Source organism: Perca fluviatilis, chromosome 23 (genome assembly GCF_010015445.1).
Source record: "Perca fluviatilis chromosome 23, GENO_Pfluv_1.0, whole genome shotgun sequence".
In the NCBI taxonomy this organism is placed as follows: domain Eukaryota; kingdom Metazoa; phylum Chordata; class Actinopteri; order Perciformes; family Percidae; genus Perca; species Perca fluviatilis.
This window is the reverse complement of record NC_053134.1, coordinates 17,795,672-17,801,671: the sequence shown is the minus strand read 5'-3', so window position 1 is coordinate 17,801,671 and position 6,000 is coordinate 17,795,672. Positions and strand designations below refer to the sequence as shown.

General features: G+C 38.1%; 1 long non-coding RNA gene across 1 annotated transcript in view; it reads right to left on the bottom strand.

The window, feature by feature from the left end:
• Positions 1-1,424: 1,424 nt before the first annotated feature.
• The window catches only part of LOC120553790, a 198,056-nt gene continuing 193,480 nt past the window's right edge, over positions 1,425-6,000 (bottom strand). The window contains exon 6 of the long non-coding RNA XR_005638204.1: positions 1,425-3,213. This is a non-coding gene — a long non-coding RNA (uncharacterized LOC120553790). The remainder of the gene's footprint in view (positions 3,214-6,000) is intronic.

The window sequence follows — 6,000 nt, the reverse complement described above, 5'->3', positions numbered from 1 at the left end:
GTATGTCAAAGGATATAAGTTGGTTGTGTAAATGTTGGTAATTATGGTAGTAGGTGAAAGCCTGGTATGGTATGTCAAAAGTGTTAATTGGTATGGTATGTGAAAAGGTGATAAAGGTAGGTATGGTATGTGCTAAAGAGTGTAAAAGCCATGGTATAGTATGTTGAGTAAAGGTGATAAAAAATATAATTTAGAATAAAGATGTTAAAGACATGGTATAGGTATGTAATGTGAAAAGTTGGTGTATGTCTTTGAATAATAATAGTTGTGTTAATAAGAGGTAAAAATTCTGGTATGTTAAAGCTGTAAAGCTTGTATGGGTATGTAATAGTGTTAAATATGGTTGTGAAATATAGTAAAGTGTATGGTTGGTTGTTATGTTAAAAGTAGTGGTATGTTTAAAGTGTAAAAACTGTTGGTATGTAAAGTGTTAAAAACAGTATGGTGTGTAAAAGGTGAAAGACGTATATTGGTATGTAGGATAAGGTGTTAAAGCTACTGGTTGGTATTAATGAAAGGTAAAAGAATGAGTATGGTGTTGAGTCGATAGAGTATAAAGAATGGTATAGGTATCCAAAAAATTGTAATGGTATGGTATGATGTATAAGTGTAAAATGGTTGGTATGAAGGTGATATAAGCGGTATGGTATGGTATGTGAAAGGTGATAAACATGGTTGGTATCGAGAGATTGATGAGCGTACATAATTATGGTATGTGAGATAAAGGTAAACTGATGGTATGGTATGTATGAAGTGATGAAGCTGGTATGGTTAGAAAGTGATAAAACCATAGTATGAGTATGTTGAACGTGATAAAGCGTACTTAATTATGGTATGTAAAAGTGATAAAAACCATGGTGTTATTTTATCCCGAAAACAATTGATAAAAATATAAACAATGCAATAACCCGCGGGAAACAGCATAAACTTTTCCTCTACTAAACACTGATTTTTCGAGGCAGCAGCATGCTATGGAAATGCATGAATGAGAATGACTATGTATCTCAAATGCATTATTCAAGTAGAGACACATACTCTCTCTATCGGCTCCATAGTCACTTAACATAAGTGATTACATTAAACCTCTGAGGTTCAGATGCAGTGTCATAAATACAACCTGGTGGAACCCACTGTTGAAACCTTCATAATCAAAGAAGAACATCAATTGTGACTTTCTGTTATTATTCTTCAGCGTCTATGGAATTGGATTATTAGCTTCAGTACAGGGGAAACTAGTTTAACAACTATCAATCCCTGAATAATCCCTAGATCCAGTCTAGCCTTTACTTTAGAAGGTTTGCCAACTTTGTTTGGGTGAACAGTGTCACAGCTTTTTTGTCAATCAGATGTATTTGTCTTTTTGTAGTATTATAATGTGAACTACAGCAGATACGAATACCGCGTAAAATGGTACTTCGCGCTAGCTATTTGTTACATCTGTGAGAGCTCTCTCTCCTGTACTTGGGAATTAGGTTATACAGAGCAGCTATTTCAGCAGACTCTACCGTTCTAATGAGGGATTAAATAGGCCCAATGGCATCTTCCGTGTGACTTGTCATAAAGTATGCAGCAATAGGCTTTGTCTACTCACAATAGATTTACAGTAACTGGGATCACTTTAGAACAACATTCATTACTGAAACACTATCACTATGTCCCAAATCTTCATGCGCTCTTTTCCCTATTCCTTGGAAACAGTGGAAGACATTATGTTACTCATGCACTAAAATTGGTGGCACATATACTATACCGTCACGTAGGGGCATTTGTCTGCTCTATGACAGCACCGTTCAGTTATACACCTTCACTTAAACTGACCCTATAGACGTGTATCCAAACCATGGCTGGATATTGATCAAAGCTTGGGCTAACACCTTTGCAAAGTAAGTGCATATTTGATCTTTGGAAGGATTTGAACAATTTGTTTGGGCCAACGCTATTTGGACCCTATACTCAAAACCTATTTGTACATGAAGCTGGACTTAAAGGGTGCCTCAAAAGGAAAGTGTGTTTAAATCCGGTTGGTAAATATTGGTCATTAATAGTTTTTTTGCAACAAATTTAGCTGTTTCCTTAAATCGGGAATATCTAGTTAAATCAGTTGAATAACTATGGGTGTAACAATATTCTGTGTCTTCCTCAGTTGCAGAAATAAGACCATTCTAATTAAACAATTTTATAATCGCCGTTTGTAATTGAAATCGGATTAATCACCGGAGAATGCATTGATTACTCGCTTAAATTGCGTTCTGGCACATAAGGCCAATTACTGACTTTGTTTTCATTGCACTAGTTGTCTGCACAGTTTGGGATTTTTCGTGAGTTCTCCACTGATGCTTCAGTTTGGGATTTTATTGTGTAAATTGGGGAAAGTAGACTTTTTTGAGCAATTCGTCAATTTCATCACCTTCATCTATCAAAAGAGTATTGCAGCTTACTGGCTCTCACTGAGTTATGTGATAATAAACCTTTCACACTTTGCAATTAAAGATCTTTCAATTGTTTTTCAAACACTACATGGGGTTTAATCAATTGTTATAATAATAATAATAATATAGATATGGGAGAGTTTAGCTATCATTATATCTTACGTTTGAGGTGTAACAACTAGTATTCCAATAACATCTTCTCCTAAAATGAACCAAAGCAAATGCAACATTACAATGACCCACTTTGTACTGTATCTGTCAACAGGACATTGAAACACAATAGGAGCAGATACAACACCCTCCTTGTTCTAGTGAAATTGTCCTCTTTTGTTCTTCTTGTTGAAAACAAAGTTTTTTAACCTTAGTTTGTTGCCAAGCACTAAGCGGTTCTTAGTGCTGGTCGTTCCTTTGTGGCGCGAAACATTCTTTAAAGAACCTTTTTCCACGTCACGGCGTGGCCGTCAGTGACACAGCCTGTGTCGTGAAAACGAAGGTTCTCGTTTCCTGGAGCAACCGAAACTCCTCGAAACCCAAAAGCGCCTGGAAAGCCCGGGCCGCTAGGAACATCTGGCACGCCTGCCTCGACAAGTCACGTGCTCGAACCCACTCAGCAGAAGGACGAAGAGGAAGACCCATCTTCTCATTCACCATCGCTTTTCACTTCCTTGTTGTCAGTTGGGGGAACCGGCCTGGACCTTGAAGCATCGACCCATTCTGCTCTCCCATCAACCCAAAGGTTGCCTTGGTTGGCAGCAGCACCTATGGCAGGTATGGACCTTTCCACCTTGGAGATAAAGACAACTTGTCCAGAGATCTGATTAGTACAAATTCACTCACCTGCAAAAACTTTTCTGTTAGACATTTATCATACTATCATATCAAATACTCATCAGTCCATAACAGAGTAGTTTTATGCCGTGTTAATGGGGGCTTGTCCCTGTGGACATACTGTAGGCATCCCCAATAAGACTTTTTAGGACTTGTCTGTCCTGTGTGAGGACTTTGTCCTGTAGTTCAATCAATCAGATTTATATAGCGCTTTACAGCAACCAGCAGGTATCCAAAGTGCTTTACATTAAGTAGCAACAATAAAACATAACATACAAAATAAGGTAATAAAGTTGCATTATATGCACTTTGAATAGAATATAAAACATTAGCCTAGATGCATCAACCCATTTCGGGCCTTTTGTCATCATGGTTTTGGTTAACCTCTAGTAAAGTTCATTCCTTCAACCTGCCCTACAGGGACATGCCACTTGTAGTCTAGGCCTATTTCTAATTCTTTGATCAGTTGAAAAGTGATTTTACAAAATATGTACTGTATATCACTAACTGCAGACATAGGCACAATAGTTTATTTGCATATTTAATAGTGGTGTTTTACTGCTTCTTTACTTTTGTTGTTTTGTAAGCATTGGGTCCCGATCCCTGACCATACAAACACAGACATCATAAGTCATGTCACTTCAAACAGTTACAAGGCAAGGCTCTGCTGCTCTTTTTCTCATTTGTTGTATGAATTTAGGTTTTAATCTCTGCTGAAAATCTTTCAGGGAGATCAGACCTTCCTCAGGCCTTAGATGTTTTATAGCCAAATTCCAAATTCCATTTACAGTTTCTTTTTGATTCCGTCAAAACTCAGACATGGTAAGGGAAAAAAATAGGATTTGCACTTACCAGTTCTGTAGTTTCTTTTGGAATCCTGTTCGTGACGCCAGTTGTTAAGGAAAAACTCAGGAGCAGCACAAGTCATTAACATGCAGTATGCGAAGAGGGTTCGGGAGACTTATGACTTACACAGAAGCATTTAATGAACACTCAATCGAGGAGACAATTAGGCAGGCAGTACAGTTTAACCACAATGTGTTATTGTGCAGTGCCGTCCCAACTCTCTGAAGTTCCTGTCTTCCATAAAGTGTATTTAAACTCATGCTGGAGGTGTCACATTTAGCTGAACCTTAAACAAAGATATTGCAGGCGCCACAGACACAGATACTAACGCCTAGTTCAGCCTATCTCTCTCTCTGGAAAGTATGCCAAAGTGTGGCTGGCCCACCAACCTCAAAAAGAAGACAGTCCTGAGACAAAACATTCTCTTATCATGTAGCGGCCTACGTAGACCCCTTGAATCTGTAGATAGACAAACAGTTATATATGAAGAGGTTTGGTTGTTAGAGCCAAAATATTCCGGTCCCCTGACCTGTGACCTATGACCTGATGTTGTGTTAACCTTTGGTGTTTCCGGAAATACCACCACATGATAGCATCTTCATTGAAGCTGCTGGCTGCTGCTTTTTGTTTGAGCTGTTTATGAGTGCCTTGTCCACACTTAACTTGCTAGAAATGCTGAATGTTAGACTAATGTTTACAGGCCAAGGCAAAAATGTATATATCATTAGACTATTTAAATGGTCTTGGGTGTGGCTTTGGTCTGCGCTATAAAGAATCCTAATTTCCATTTCCTGCAAAAATGTTAATGTTATACATTGTTGTGTTATCGTACATCTACATGTGCATGGAATAGGTCTAAATCAGTGGGCCCGGACTGCTTCTTCTTAAAGTGCTGTTATTAAAATCTTCCTAAATATTTAACATTTGAGGGTTAAGAAGCAATTTATTGTATAATAGGTCGTAATATTAGGGGTTTAAGGTACTTTGTGGGGTGTCTATTTTAGTGTTTTTGATATCATGTAGCATTTTGCCTTGGCGCTGTCAGTATCAGTATCAGTGAGTTGAACAAGTTGTTTTGTTTTTACAGGATAACATTTTTAATTATTTACAGGACTGTAAAGGTAGCAAGTCACATGGACTTACATTTAACAGCTGTTGACTGCGGTTATCCATCTGTAGCTAACATTTTACCTTAAATAACAATGTAACTTAAAGATGAACTGAACTGAAATAATCTGCATTGATAATGTGTTGGTTATGACAAATAAAAATGAATTACACTAAAAATTTTAATTAAAAAAAATCAATATAGCTTTTTTTAAGCAACACAAAAATTACGTTTGTTAGTATTAGAACACTGACAATTTCGATGACGTCACTGGCATGGTAGGACCTGCGAAGGTATATAGGTTACAGTGCAGCATGGACATGAAAATGAGTAATTTTAATGGCATAGGTTACGTATTTGAGCCTGTGAGGGACAGGGCTGCAGTGTCTGACTACCACCACATGGAGGATGACCAGTCCATGGTTTCAGGCTCCACCTACAGTACAGGATCGTGTGGGGGGAAGTGACTGGTGTGTGTGTGGGCGCTGCCGGAGCATGGACACTGCAACAGAATCCATCTGTGATTGGACGAATTCATCCAATGGGATCGCTTGTTAAGTTACCTGCACGCAAAATGTTAAAACCAAAATAAATAAAGTTTGAAAAAAGAAAAAAAGTTCGCTGCACGTAGGAGAGTCACCCCAGGTTGACCATAGATGCAACGGAGGATTCACGAAGTTTTGCCCTTACGTTAGGCTAGTGTAGAGTTGGCAGATTTTTTCCTTGTGGCTCGTTGATGGATATTACACCCAAATGGATACTGCACAGATACCTCTTACTAAGGAACTA